General features: G+C 38.3%; 1 long non-coding RNA gene across 2 annotated transcripts in view; it reads left to right on the forward strand.

Moving 5' to 3' along the window:
* The first annotated feature begins 871 nt into the window (after positions 1-871).
* Positions 872-15,379, forward strand: part of LOC120441917 — a 30,597-nt gene continuing 16,089 nt past the window's right edge. Inside the window, exons 1-4 of one of the 2 annotated variants that reach the window (XR_005614378.1) lie at positions 872-942; positions 1,083-1,182; positions 1,841-2,060; positions 4,155-4,355. This is a non-coding gene — a long non-coding RNA (uncharacterized LOC120441917). The remainder of the gene's footprint in view (positions 943-1,082; positions 1,183-1,840; positions 2,061-4,154; positions 4,356-15,379) is intronic. The other variant, XR_005614379.1, reaches the window with a different exon arrangement.

Consider the following 15,379-nt stretch of genomic DNA (forward strand, 5'->3'; position numbering starts at 1 on the left):
AGATTGTGTTTTGTTGTCTTTGGCCTATTGTAGTTAAACATAGAGTTAAATGATTTGTGAATCAGTGCATTTTGCTTTTGTTTGCATCCTTACATTGTTGCAGCTGCTTTGCAATTGGCTTGTTTGAATGTTTCTTTTCTGTTCTTTTTTTTACTAGTATGGTATACTAGAAGTGCACAACACAGAGGGGTTTTTTTTAGTAGTTTTTATAGAGTTTCTTTAAAATAATGGTTTTAAGGGAAATAATGGAAGTACTGAGGGCATTTTATCTTAAAAAAAAATTAGATTTGACATACTTCCTTTGACTAGTACTTCCCGTGGAGAAAAGTCACAAAAATGTGGCGCTAGTGGTTTAACGTACTAAGCTGAGATTCTGTTTGGCAAACCATGTGAATGTCACAGTTCTTCAATAATGAAATTATAAAATAAAAAATTATTTCTGCATTCCAGTACAGTCCTCAGATTATGTGCATATTTCCCTGTAAACACAGTTGTGGTTGTTGTAGTTTTTTTATGGCTTTTTCCTTTAAAGGTCAACCAAGTTGCTTTACTTTTAAACTGCCACTGTCCTGGCGGGTCGCGAGCATACTTTCGTGTCCTCTGGAAACCCTGGCTTTCACACCTGTTTCTCATCAACTCATCAAGCATATAACACTTGAAGACTGACTCAAAATCTATGGCCACATGATGAGTTTTATGACAAGAACAGGTATAATAGAAATAATCTTATTTTTCCTGTCATAACCCTTCCTTTTCCTAACCCTGTTAAGTGCTCCAGTCCAGTAGGTGGTGGTAATGACCTTTACGCTGGTTGGCCAACCCCCAATAAAAAGATCAGCTCAAACCTTCACACTTTGCCAGATGGTTCCCTCCTCTGCAGCGAAAATCAGGTTTTCTAGTATTTACTCTTACCGGAGTCTGTTGGCCAAACTAACCTCACCTGTACGTGCCTGCACGCTTCTTACCTGCAGTCTGTTAATGAAAGACAAACAATTAAGCTAACCAGTTAAGATTACAAACTAATTCAAGCTACAATAATGATACTGACTTAGCCCACTTTAACATGTTCTCTACTTTGGCAGAAATCCCTACGAAGTTCCTGTAAGCAAGCCACTTACCTGTTACCTCACCTGGTGGTCTGAAGAAATTTACTTGGTGATTTGCTTCCTAGTATTAATTCAGGTAATACATTCTCATCTTTGTGCATTCACCTCATTTACTGAACTCGATATAAGTGAGAGAACAGCAGGATTCAAATGGATCTTTTAACATGGTTAAGGTCTTGTAATGTATGCAAAGATGTCTCCCTCTCTCTCAATTACCTGCTTCTCGTGTAAAGATAAATCTTTGTTTCTTTCTAAATTGAGAAGAATTTTTGTCCTCACAATTCATGGTTCATTTCACCCATCATGCTAAGAACCGAAAAGCCTTAATCAAATGCTCTCAAAAGACCATCAAGACATCACTTTGACTATTTTAAATAGATGCCATTTTAGAGAAGAAGCATGCTACCAAACCGAAGAGAACTAAGTTTCTTCTTTGGGGTAAAAATGTTGTCAGAGAGTGACCAAAGACATTTGTCATCCAGATCAACAAGAAATTCTTCTGGTGTTCCATTTGGATGATTTTCTGCTGTGAGAGCAGTAAACTCATGACTGAACAGCACAGGAAAAAGAGCGCTGGAGCATGCAAGCAGCTATAAATCCTTCGATCGCTTTTTCTTTGATTAATTCTCATGAAGAACTCAGGTGAAATTGACACAGGGAGATGAAAGGTAGTTTCCTTATACCGCCTCTTCTCTCTTTCCATTCTCCTCGGGTTATTTCCTTCTCTCTGCCAGGGGACGTGTTTGGCTGTGAGCAGCAGAGTTGGGAACAGCATCAGCATCCATTTATCCACATCATTACCCACATCTACCACTGCTGCCACAGACACACAGAGCTCAGTCTCCAATCTCCAGTCCACAAGATGACACTTTGACCTCTGGGAAGTGCTGCCATGTGATTACAGAAGAGCAGCAGAGGAGAGATGCAAAGACACGGCGAACAGTTGTTGTTAAGGTAACATGTTGTAACATTGCAGAAGAGAAAGATTACTTTTGTCAAAAAATGACTATACAGGAAGTCATTAGTACTAATAAACACACTCACTGACCACTTTATTAGGTAAACTTGTTTAACCGCTTGTTAACAAAAATATCGAATCAACCAATCACATTGCAACAACTCAATGCATTTAGGTGTGTAGACACAGTCAAGATGATCTGCTGAAGTATAAACTGAGCTTCAGAAAAGCATGGTGATTGTTTGCTGACAGACTGATCTGCTGAGTGTTGATAAGGAACAAGAAGCAAAAAAAAAGTCTAACTGAGATTAAAAATGTCTTTTTTCAAGAGGGCAGTATGAATTGCAATAAATATAAAATGGGCAAAAAAGACTGGATTGATGTTAATGTTGAATACACAGTAAGTAGAGTAGTGTAGTCATACGAAACAGGTCACTTCTTTATTTTATCTATAAACTTTTTGTAATTCCTGTTGACTACAACCTCTTTTAGGTTGTAATATATTCATGATATGTTGTTATTATTGTTATTGTTATTATTAATAATAATAATAATAATATATAATAATTAATATTAATAATATTAAAATTGTGTTCATTTTGTTTTATTTTGTTGTAGCTTTAACTTGTTGTAGGTGTGAGGTCAATTTTAAAATCTCGGCAATTCGCTGTACAAGACTCATGTTAGTGACTGAAGCAATCCCCAGCAGGTTTTTGGTGTAGCACTATATAGCTCTTTGTGGCCATTTTCACCTAGCAACTACCAGCAACCTCCTGCGACCTTGTAAACTAGTCAGGGAAGTCATATTTTTCCTTAACACAGGTTGTTGTTAGATGATGGTCTCAAGGCTTAATTTTTAGTATGACTTCATTGGTCTCTGACATTCTTGCGGAGGAATTTTGGTTCTTTAAACTAGTTCCTGAGAACTTAAAAACATATCACCGACTTCATAAATCAGAGGAGAAAACGATTTCAGTGCTACCAAATTTTGTGTTTGTAACCACAGGAGTCGCCCCCTACTGACCATTAAAAAGAATGCAACTTCAAAAAACTTCTGCATGCCTCTGAAGTTGTCTGAAAAGTAATTGACTTTACTTTTCAGATCTGGAAGCCACAGCGATATTTTATATATAGTCAATGACCATGACTGGTTGCAATATTTTGCAAAATATATAAAGCAAAAACCCGTATTCATATTTATAGGCACCAATGAGCAGTTCAGTTGTTGCTGGCTGCTTTAAGCTGCATGCTTTAATTTATTTTGATTACTAACGTTACTACTAGTAATGATGTGAGTGACTAGCAAAACTGATTGAATGCAGCTCGTGGCTTGATAATGCAAAGAAGAACCTTGGCTTTATGGGCTTTAGAGATATTAATTAATAGCCAGCGGCATTAAGTAGTGTGGGCTTCGGTCACACAGTGAATAGGACATGAGTGCCCTTCTTGTACTGATGGTTTGTGTTTCTTTTCAAATTTTCAAATAAAGGAGGGCACATTCAGTCACTGCTTTCTTTCTATACTTTTTTATCTGAATAAAACCATATTGTCAGATCTGAAGTGGATTTGAAAAAATTAAAAAGCACTTGAACTTTTTACACAGAACTTTGAGTTCTTCGTCCCACATTCAATTAAAGTTTAGTAGAGGTTAACATAAGGGTTATTAATTTGAAAGGGCTTGGCACTTGCTCCAGGCCTTGAAATTAATAATGAGCTTTCAAAACACTTTACCCTTCTATTCTTTATCCCACTCAGTACTTTGAAGATCTGTCATTAATGAATGAGTGTCACTTCTAATCTACTGTGGCCCACAAAAAGTGATTTATTCAGAGTATATTACCAGGTAAAAGTATTGATTGATCAAAACACAGTTCAGAGATGTAAAGAATGCTACTATCGCATGGCTAACAAAGGTGTCAAAACTATAAAGCCCATGTAAAATCGTAAAAATAAAATGTAATAAACAAGAAAATTGTGCAGAGGGTAGAGGTTTTTTTTTTCCAATGGGGAATGTATAAGTGTTTCTCTGCTTTAGTCCAAAAGTTATGCTAATCAAGCAAGCTGCATTGTAATATTTTCCTCCTACTCAGGGCGACCTTGTGGAAGGAGCAGGAATCAAAGCTGGACTCAAGTTTGAAGTTCGAATGATCAGGAGCTTGATATGGCACAATGTCAAAAGGCACAAGGTTCATTTTTTCCATTTGTGATTTCCCAGCATGGACGAATACCAAACTCCAAACTCATTCAAACTCGGTTCTGCTCTGCTGCACTTTGACTACTCTACAGATCTGGTAAGATGCACGCATTTACATAATAATAGCACATTTAGATGGTGGATGAACAGCAGCTGCAAACCTTTACATTTCGATGCCGAGTCATTCTCCAGTGCATACTATGTACCATTTGTAGACCGTAATAAAATGCAGAACATTTAGGCCAATCCTTATTCTTGAGGACACTCAATTTTTTCAGTTGATAAAGTGTTGTCTGACGTCCTCAGCTCCTTGCATACACTATAAATGCCTCCGCTAAATAACAAACACTCAGGTGTTGCACTTCAAGGTAACTGTCTTTGCACCTTGGAAGTCGATCAGCCACAAAACAATAAATGAGCATTCGCCACCAGAACAAATACAAATGCGCCGAACTCAGTTGTGTAAAAAGTTACTTAACAATTCTGGTACATGCACTCTGAAACATGCAGATATCTACATAAGAATATAATGCAAGTGATAGCTTGTTGGTGTATCCAACCTTTCAAAAGTTATCCTTTAGGAACGAAGCCAATTTTTCAACAGTTAGAATCCCCTGATATTGAGTTTGATCCTTTTCTCTTCATTTTGCGATGCAGGCTTCTAGCTGCTGGAGCTAATAATAAATTCTGCACCTTTAAGCAACAATGCATCAGTTACAAATATAAGTTGTATATTTGAGGACAGAAAAGAGAGGTTGGTGTTGTAAAATGCTGTAAAAATGTTTAGCAATGGTGTTTAAATGTTTATTTTACCACGGGAGTCTAGGATTACTGACTAATGGTGACTAAGTCACCATTCTGCGTTCTTTCTAATCACCAGCAAGAGACTATTGCTCTTTAACAAAACAGTGTTTTCCACTTTCAACTTTTTAACTTGCTAGCCAGTGACTTTCATTGATTCGGGGTTACAGGCAGTGAAGCAAAGGTAGAGGAACTGACACAAGCTGGAGAGAATTGAGCAGGCAACAAGATGCAAGGAACCTGCAGAGCACAAATATCTCCATTATAATGCAATAATCCGGATAATACAGTTTTATCCGGTGCCTCCTGCGTCTCCCTATTATAAACAAATTTTATACACAGTCCCACGATTTTGGCTTGAAAGTAAATGGAAAATTGACAGACAATCAGTTTTATCGTCAGATGAGGCCTGTTCTTATTAGTTTGATATTAAACCACCTAATATGTGAAGCTGATGGTTGAATGGTTGAATTTGTGTTTTATAGCTTTTTACTGTAATTTTCAATTAGGGGCCTAAAAAGATGTTAGCTCCAGAGAGAGGGGCCATTATTGGGCTAATAACAAAACCCGACAACTACGAATGGGAACTGATAAGGATTTAGCGATTCCGATTTCATTATCGATATCACTTATCGATTTGATTCATTATTGATTTTCACTGGATTCTCATTGCGTTCACTGGGAGTCACCACCATCACATGTCAAAGACATTACATTCTGCACATTAATTGCATGCTGTGTGGTCAAATGATTGTGTGTGTAGGAGGTATTTTTCCTCTTTGTTGTGGTCAGTGTTGGGGTCATTACTCAAAAAAAGTTACTACACAAAATTTACACAGAACACTTTTCTTAAAAGTATTCCAGTACATTACTTAATTATTCCTTTTGCATTTTTCTGCAAAATTACATGAAAAACATTGTCTCATAATTAGCATTTAACACTATAAATCAGTAGGTTACAGTCCCACACACCAACACAAATCCCTATCCTAATGAGGACACACATGTGATCTTTCTCTTAGTTTTTAGGTAAGAACATAAAGCTGACAACACAAAGCACAGATGAAAACCAGCACATAGACACTTCAAAGCTATCGCCACGCTGATTCTACTTCAGAAACAAGAACAGGTAGAAACAGAGGCAGCAGCCTGACTGCTCGTCAGTTTGTTACCTGTTGAAGTCCAGAGTCTGGCTGCTGGGCTGGGAGAGCATTCGCTCAGCTTTAACATTACTCTCAGTTCTCGACTAGCTTAGCGTTAGCATAGGTGAGCATGCTTGCAAAGAGCCGAAGTTGTAACGGCAGCATAATGATATTGTTTCTATTCTGGAAGCAGTTTGCACTTTACCATTCCGCTCTTCTTCTTTGTGCAATAACAACATCTCCATATCCATGCTGTAGACTGCACCACTGTTTTCCCTCCTACAGCACACAAACTAAAGTCAGCTGATTGTACTGCAAGTGCAAATGGAACCGATAAGCGGGATCAATACCCAAGGAGACTAACAATTCCAAGGAACTGAACTGGTAACCTTCTCAATTCCCATCCCTACTAACAAAAGCAAAAACTTTCTTAGTGACCAAATCAAAAATCTGGCACATTCTTAAAAAGGAATGAACTGGCCTGCTCACCAACACCAAAAGTCCTAAAAGATCACAGAATACACAAGTGCATACAAGTGCATGATGCAGATAATTATTTCAGTTTAAAAAAAAAACAGCCTCATAACATCTAACCAAGTCAAGAGTGCTCTTTAAGAAGCAGGTGTCAAGGTGCAAACCACAGGTTATAACTCAAGAAAAAGAAGATCAGATTTCCCAGAAAACATCTAAAAGTGCTTAAACATGATGGAGCCAATGTTATAGCATGGCCATGTATAACTACCAGTGGAGCTAATGTTTATTGATGATGTGGTTGGTGCCAGAAGCAAGAGGGTGAACTGTGAAGTGGACAAGGCTTTACTCTCAGCCCAGATTCAGACAAATGCTGCAAAACTGACCAGAAATAGGTTCACACTGCAAATGGATAATGAGCCAAAGAGTTTTTTTAATACATAGAAATTGGATATTCTTCAATGGCCAAGTCAGCCACCTGATCCCAGCCTAATAGAGCATGTCTTTCAGTTACTACGGATAAAACTCATGGCAGAGAGACCCACAAATAAGCATCAACTGAAGGTGTCTACAGTAAAGACCTGGCAGAACCTCTCAAGAGAGAGAGACTTCAGGCAGTCATTGACTGCAAAGGATTTGAATCCAATCTATATATTTCTAATTAGTTAGTACAGTTATTTCTAAGCCTCTTCAAATGGTAGACTATAAATAGAAATGGCTGTAATTTGTAAAGAGTAAAAGCAACATTTTTGTAATACTGCATAAATTAACTTAAAGACAGCATTTCATTGACATCTTGATTATCTGATTTCAAATGCACTGCAGTAGAAGCAAAACTGCTAAGGTTGTGTCTCCAACAAACCATGGAGCGAAGTATATCTAATTCATTCATGATTTACAGCAGCTTTAAACTAATATTTGTCACTTCTTTTGAAAGTAAGTCACAAGCAGATTGAATGATTTTCAGGCAGCCTTGTGATGTTCGCTTTGAACTGCTTTGTACAGTCGCCAAAAAACAGCAGCTAGTGCTTTAATTAGAGATTTCCCACTTGACCTATCTTGCGTGTTAGTCACTGAAAAATGATTATAATATAAGACGAACTAAGTCTCTGAGTTGTGTCAGTGTGTTTGAGCGGTGGGTGAATAATATTGGCAGTCTTGTTCATCATTGACTGGGTCACTGGGATCCTCTTGTGGATATGCAAAGAGAGATGAGCATCAGATAAAGGCTTAACAGGATAAAGAATGTGTGAGACGTCTCAGAGGATGTTGAGCCAGCACACAGTTTCACTGCCCTTTTCCACCTGAAGGAAAGAACAAAACCTGGCAAAGAGCATTAGCCAGATGCTCGAGTTGCCAATCAATAACACAAGACCCAGAGTTATTTCTCTTTATCCCTCCACCATTCCAGTGTATTGAAGCAGGAAGCTTGTCAAGAGACAAAATCTATAAGTGAAAGGTCATTGGTTTGTTCTGCAAGACCTAAAGCTCTTCCATTAACAGCTGTGTCTCATGTGGCTGGTTTCATATGAATTTAACAGAATGTTTTCAGTCATGTCATGGCTGTAATAAACATCTTTATGTCACAATGGTAGCAAGCAGAAAACAAAGAGTTGTAGATGTTATTAAAACCAGCTCAGCAAGCTGGACTCAAACACAGAAGCAAATATTGAAAAAAGTGTGAGCGCAGGTAAGAAGCTTGCAGATGCATTCTCCTTTTTTAAATGCCAACATAACCCTGAGACCAGTGTGACAAAATCACTGTTTTTATTCACTTAAAATTATGTTGATGATCAAGACTCAGATATGTTTTTAAAATGTACCCAACTAGGCAGGCACAGATTACTTGTGTGGGAAATTAGTTAATTCAGTTAATCAGCATTAAGCATGGCTAAACAGAGCACTGCCTATTTGTCCTATGGAGCAGTGTTCAGTGTACAACTGAACATAAAGAGCAAACCTAAAGGCATACGTAATTCAAATTTGCTAAGTAGGCTTACCAAAATCTGAGGTTAAATCTTATTAAAATAATGCTAACAACTGGGTTAATCAGCTTACAAAGATTAGCTCTTTCCTCAGCTGAGAAGCTAGCTAACTGTCTTGAGTACTGGAGGAAGTCACAAAGTTTTGATGGTCTCTGAATAGTCTTTGAGACTCTTTCATGATCCTCCCACCAAGTCTTTCGGAATGGTGACAGCATTTTGGAGGAACATTTATCAGCAGGTGGCGCTTTTCTGGGTCTTTATCTAATAACTCGGCAAAGGTTTCCACTGCAGTGCACCTGAGAAAAACCACCACAAAACCTGGGGTTGGACCTGAAGTTATCTTACATAAGCACTCAGAAGCAGCAGCAGCAGCATCTGCAGGGGAGCCGTGAAACTCGGGAAGAAATTAGATTTTAGATACGCATAGAAAACAGGCTAAACATGAGAAGCAGGCACAGATAATTAAAGATGACGAGGATGAAGATAATTCCAGGATGATAAAAGACATATTCTAGGCCCGGGCGCAGTGAAAAGGGCCACTGTGCTCCCTCAGCTGCATTCTAATTCTAAGGTGGATTTTTTTTCCTGCACTTTAAAAAAAAATCCACTTTAAGTTACCGTGTTGTGTTTTGTTGTGTTTAGTTGTGCCTAGTGCCGATGTGGGACAGTTTGCAATTTGGGTATGACTGTATTAAAATAAAGCGGTATCTTATCTCATCTTATCTTAATGATATGCTATCATATATCATATACAACAGTAAGTAAATGTTGGTAATGAAAAGGTTAACCATACACGTCACACGTTATTATATGGTTAATAGTAGCTTAGCAGCAATTGTAGCCACATGACTGATTTGGATCAGATGGGTCTCACTTTGGGAAGTACCCCTCTTGTCTCTTTGGAACTAGAAAGAGACCATTCATCAGCTTGTGAAGTAACTTTTAAAGCATGATCTCGCTCAGAAATTGCAAAACAAATGGAAATGTGCTGAGAATGTTCTGAACTTACAGTCAGTGACCGCGGCTGTCACAGTTCACAGTTCAGTTTCCTGCTTTGTACACCATGTGACCAAAGACAAATACACTTTTATAACTCTTTTTAAAGTTTGGGTATATTTCATCATGGGGTTTAAAGTAGATCGTTTAGGATTTTATGATAATTGTTATGTGACTGAATTTGTTGTGTAGCTTTTAAAGTTGGTTATAATTGTGTAGGATTCTATTATAAATAAATAAATATATTATATATAAAGTATATGTTAGTTAGTTCAGTGCATCATTCAGTGCATATACTATCCATACAAGTGTGTGTGTGTGTGTGTGTGTGTGTGTGTGTGTGTGTGTGTGTGTGTGTGTATAGTATAAATGTTATAAGAATAATATAAACATATAAATCAGACATAATATTGGTTTTTTTAGACTGAAAATGAAAAAAAAAAACTACAAATTTTAAGCAAACTGCAATTGAAGACTATCAATAAAATTCCCAAATTCTTCACTCTACTCTAAATTAGAAGAAAAATGTGACTTTTTAAAGTATTTTTTCTTAATATATGTGGTCCTAATATTCCATTATATTTTCATTTGGTCAGTTCCAATCTGTCTCAGTTATTCTTGATTTACAGCTTAAGTGCTGTAAGTTGTAATATTTCCCTCAAGGAAAGTGTCCATGCTTGTAATCTAACAGAAAGCGTGAAGAAATGTTTCATAAATGTGTGAGAAAGCACTTAAACACTGGTAGCATTCAAAGTGGGCCAGCTTGAAGCCTTCCTTCAAAGTCAAAGTGGTGAACAGGCAGCTTGTGCTCCACCTTTAAGACTTTGGAAAATAATATTTATTGAAAAGCTTAAAGAAGATGAATTGGTCTAATTAGAAACCCCAAAAAGAAAAACAGGAATCAACCTGAGCCTTTATTCTCTAAAAGTTAAATGTCATGTCTCAGTTTTTTGCACTGTAAATGTCAAAGTTGTGCCCACAGACACACAATCACACCATGATGAGTGTATTCCCCTGTGTGTTTGAATTAGTGCTCTCCTGAGTACTTGTCCGATTTTTGCTTTGTTTATCGGGAGAACCCTTTTACCTTCTTGCGCCTCTGGTCTCCGGTCTCCTTTTTGTCCTTTAGTCCTTTTACTTCTCCGTGGGGAGAACACATTTTCCTCTCGGTTTGACACAATCGATCTCAACCCAGTTCAAGGATGTCTCAATTTTACTCTCTCACTCCGCCTTTGTCTACCTATTGCTTTCTCACCATGTACTCATATAATTATTCAATTACTTTTCTCCACCAATCAATCCACTCAGATCAAATTAAATCAGTTTCAGAGCTTAGTGCCTGTTTCCTACACACAGTCAGAGTTTGGCATGGAAGAACAGGAGACATCCACGAGACAAATTTAAATGACAGGGTGGAAGCTGTTAACATCATGTTGCTAATAAGATTGACTGAAGGGGAGCAGGTGATAGAAAAGAGAGAAAAGACTTAAACTATTTCCTGTCTTGTACAAGTTCTTCTCCTAAGACTAATTAAACAACACTTTCTGTTAAGAAATATCAGAGTCAGAAAATTGTCTCAGAGAGATTTATGACACCCTTTACCCATAGATTGCAGGGGTTTTTCTCTACAAGAAAATCTATATTTCATATGTGCTATGGTGCAAACAAAAGTGGACCTTTTCCCAGTGTGGCTGAAAGCCATTATCCTGTGTACACTTAATAATGGTTTGTCTGGGGGGAGCTTCTGTATTTTGAAGCTGCAGTAGTGGGCAGGGTTAGCAGGGTTATTTTCTGCTAGTGTGAAGTCACTCAAAAAGTAGTATTAAAACAGACAGACTGGCCTCAGCCCAGTTAACAGAAGTTCCAACACCTCTTTGAACACCATCACTCTGTCCCATAAGCTGTTTATAATGGCTCACTCACACTAGCTTTAAACAGGGCAACCAGCCTGGTAGTTTGACTGAATTTTTTCACATTTGGCAAATAATTGCAAGGAGTTGTGGTGACGAACTGAGTTCTCAGAGGTTTACTGTGCAACACCAACAACCTCTGGGTGACCACTTTTGGTTGCAAGGTGGCTGCACTGGTTTCCTGGTGGGAGGCAACCTGACTCCTGACAGATTGGCAAATCATTGCCAGCTGTTTGTATTCTGGACATGCTCCTATATAAAAGTCAACCACTTGTGTCATTTTGCAGTTAAATAACCATCCTCCAGCAACTACTTCAACATTTTGGGAGGAATTTCTGTGTTTTTGTTTCAAATCTATGAAGTTCTGGTTGAACTCTGAATCTAAGTAGTTAATGAGATTATCTGTGTGGGATTTATCACAGTTTATCACCATATTATCACAAACAGGTCCCACGCAATTGCCAAACTGCCATTCATAAACTATTAGCAGATTAACTCCAACTTTTTGATGTTTTTCCCTTTTCTTGTTGGACCAGAGTCGTTTAGTAGACAGCACTTGACTGCGAGTGGTCCCAGACCTGGTCTGTGACTTTGAAGCAACCATTTCAAAGGCAGCAAGGTAACAAGTTCATGGTGCAAGGGGCACGCAGTCATGAGCCTCAAGTTGAGCGTGTTTTAAAATTGGATGTGATGAATGGAGTAGATCTGACTGTGTGTCCTCAATAATCCTCCTCACTGATTCTGTTTACTGAGGTCACAGGTATATAATCATGTCTTTTTGAAACCACAGGTCTCGCCCCCTGCTGGCCATTAAAAATAATTCAGTTTTAAGGCACTATGCGGTCTTTAAGTCTGACATCATTAGCCGTGCCCAGTGTTGCCAACTTAGCGACTTTGTCACTATATTTAGCGAGTTTTCAGACCCCCTTAGCGACTTTTTTTCTAAAAAGCGACCAGCGACAAATCTGGTGACTTTTTCTGGTGTTATTGGAGACTTATTTATGACGACTTTTTGATGTGAAAGCGCGTGTTGCTCTTACTCTCAACAAGCAGCGGGTGCTGCCGTGGGCACCTCGCTCGTGCCAAAGCGCTCACAGGCGGAGGATAGTCCTCCCCCAGCTGCTATCAGGGCAGGAGATGTTCACACTAGAGCTGGGCGATATAAGATTTTTTCATATCACGATATGTTTTTTTCATTTCAAGCGATAACGATATATATCACGATATAAGCCAAATAACTATATTTGTAAGATTTAAATGTGCCGTTGCTCACAAGTAAAATGTGAAATAATCAGCAGCTTGTTTTGATTTAAATATTTAATTCCCATAATAAGTTCAACAGGGTAGATGTACTTAAGGAACATGAGACTTCAGTTTCAGATAAATATAGGCAAATATTGCAAACTACACAAAAGGCAGCCGCTAAAGCATTTAAGTTTCAAAATAGAACAAACAAAACAGACCACTAAATTGTCAATTCCACTTAGAAACAAAATATTAATTCTAAAAATAAATCTTAGTTTGTTTTACAGAAGAACAGACAAAATTGACTAACTTTTGTCAATATCAAATAAACTGAGAACTAAAAGGAAATTCTCAATCTCTCCTTGTTGTATAGATTAGCTATTACCTCAATTAGCTGCTTGAATCCTTCATTTTCGACCCTGTTTATTGGTAGCATGTCTTTAGCAAGACGGTAGGCTATGGCATTCGTTATGTCGCTATGTCTCTTAGCTTTTTTGTCATATGGTAAGACGCTGGAGAAAGCCGACTCAATTGGCTGTTTCTGCTTCGCAGGGATTCTCCTGGTTGTTTTCGATGACGAATTAGCGCTTTCAGTCTACGGAACTTCTCTGGCCCTTCCTTTCGACAATCTCTCCGGCATTGGAACCGTCATCTGTGTTCTCTTCGGTAACCTGGTCACCCAAGCTCTCGGTTGATTTTTCTCTAGCGGGCACACTCATCTTCTCCATTGCCTGGCCGGCACGGCAGCTGGCTGCTTCCCAAACAAATACACATGTGCGGCTTGGCACTTGTGCTGTACTTAACAAGTCACGTGATGTGACTCTGTGGCTGTGATTGGTTCGGCTCTGCGCTACTTAGTTTGGATTGGCTGTTCTTTCTTTTTTTTTTTTAAGACAGGAAGAGAGAGAGCTGAGGTCTACCGCAATAGTTTCATTTTTCTATCAAGAAAAAGTTATTTCGCAATACATATCGTTATCGTTCTATCGCCCAGCTCTAGTTCACACCTATGCGTCCAAACTGCAAATGAATCGCGCACGAGCAAAGCCGCCGCTCCCGCACTAACTGTAACGCAGTCAATTCTTCTTTTACTGTTGCTGTTTTGTGGATCACAAGGTTTAAAACTACTTATAAACACACACACACACAAAGTAACTCCACCAGAGTGCCTATTTCGGGTCACTTTTGCCGGTCCAAGCCTGGATAAAGGAGCAGGGTTGGAATTGTGACATTAAAAAACAATAATTGCTAAAAGAAATTAAATTTGTAGTTCTAAATAAATTCTAAATGCATTTAGGATGTGCTTTACTCACTTTGTCTCGTTCCATGTTGTTATTTCTCTCTTCAACAGCGTAGGTTACAATTACATTAGCATGACCAATTATGCAAATTAGGCAATGACGTCGTTTAGCGACTTCTAGCAACTTTTAGGACAGCCAATAGCGATTTTCCTTACTGAGGAGTTGGCAACACTGGCCGTGCCTGGGCCCAAACTCCGCTGCAGGTCCTTAAGTCACACGATCACTTCGGCATCACTGAGAGTTAAAAACTGTCTAAATCCTTTCATCTGTAATAAAATGAACAGCACTGCTGCTCTACCAGGTGTAACAATATAGTTTAACATGCAGGCATCCATGAAAACCAAATTTATGAAATTTAACAGAGTTAGAAGTTAGCAGGGAGTTAGCTCGCTAGTTTCCATCTAAATATAATATACCATGTTCTGACTGAGGAATTTCCGAAACAAATTAAGACTTAGAGCTCTGCTATCACTTCTGACATAACTGAAGACAAGAAACTAAACAGCAGTGACATTTGTAGGGTTACTGAAGTTCGGCTAGCTGGTTTATAATGATGTGGTACGTGATTGCTAGCGACACAGCTATGTTAGCATAATATAAACAGTGAAGCTGGAGGTTGAACGCTAACCTTTTTCCACTCAATAAAAGTTAACGTGAGGGTTCCTGAAGGTTAAGGAAAAATGCAATCGCATGGCAGGATGCTGTAAACAGACCAAACTTCAGTCGGGAGAACAACTGAGATAATCCATCCACAATACGAGGTTAGTCATTAATATACTTCTGCATGGGCTGGCTTGTAGTTACATCGCAAGGGTTTAAAAACTGAGTTTTAAAATGATTAGCGGTAATAAAAACTGAGAGAGGCCAACAGTGATCATTGACTGTTTTAGGGGCTTGTTGAGATTAAATAGAACAAGATAAAAAGCATTAAAACATGTTAAATACACAACAGCCTTATTAAACGCAGAGTAGTTTGGGCCCGGAAGCAGGGTTCATCACGTCATCGCTTAAAGACCGGATAACACTGACTTTATTTTTAAGACCCGGGATCTTTGTTCTTCTTTATATGATCTATATTTCATCCTGATCATTTAGCTTTAGTACAAGCATTAGCATGACCACAGCTGCTGTTTTCTTCCAACCATGGAAGGTGAAACTCAAATGTTAATTCATCTCTGCTGTTTGAATTTGCATCAATACATTAATTTTTCTAAAAAAAACAAAAAACAAAAAATACATTGAGATCTATGTCACCAGATCATGATGATGGCAT

Source organism: Oreochromis aureus, linkage group 9, assembly GCF_013358895.1.
Source record: "Oreochromis aureus strain Israel breed Guangdong linkage group 9, ZZ_aureus, whole genome shotgun sequence".
Taxonomy (NCBI): domain Eukaryota; kingdom Metazoa; phylum Chordata; class Actinopteri; order Cichliformes; family Cichlidae; genus Oreochromis; species Oreochromis aureus.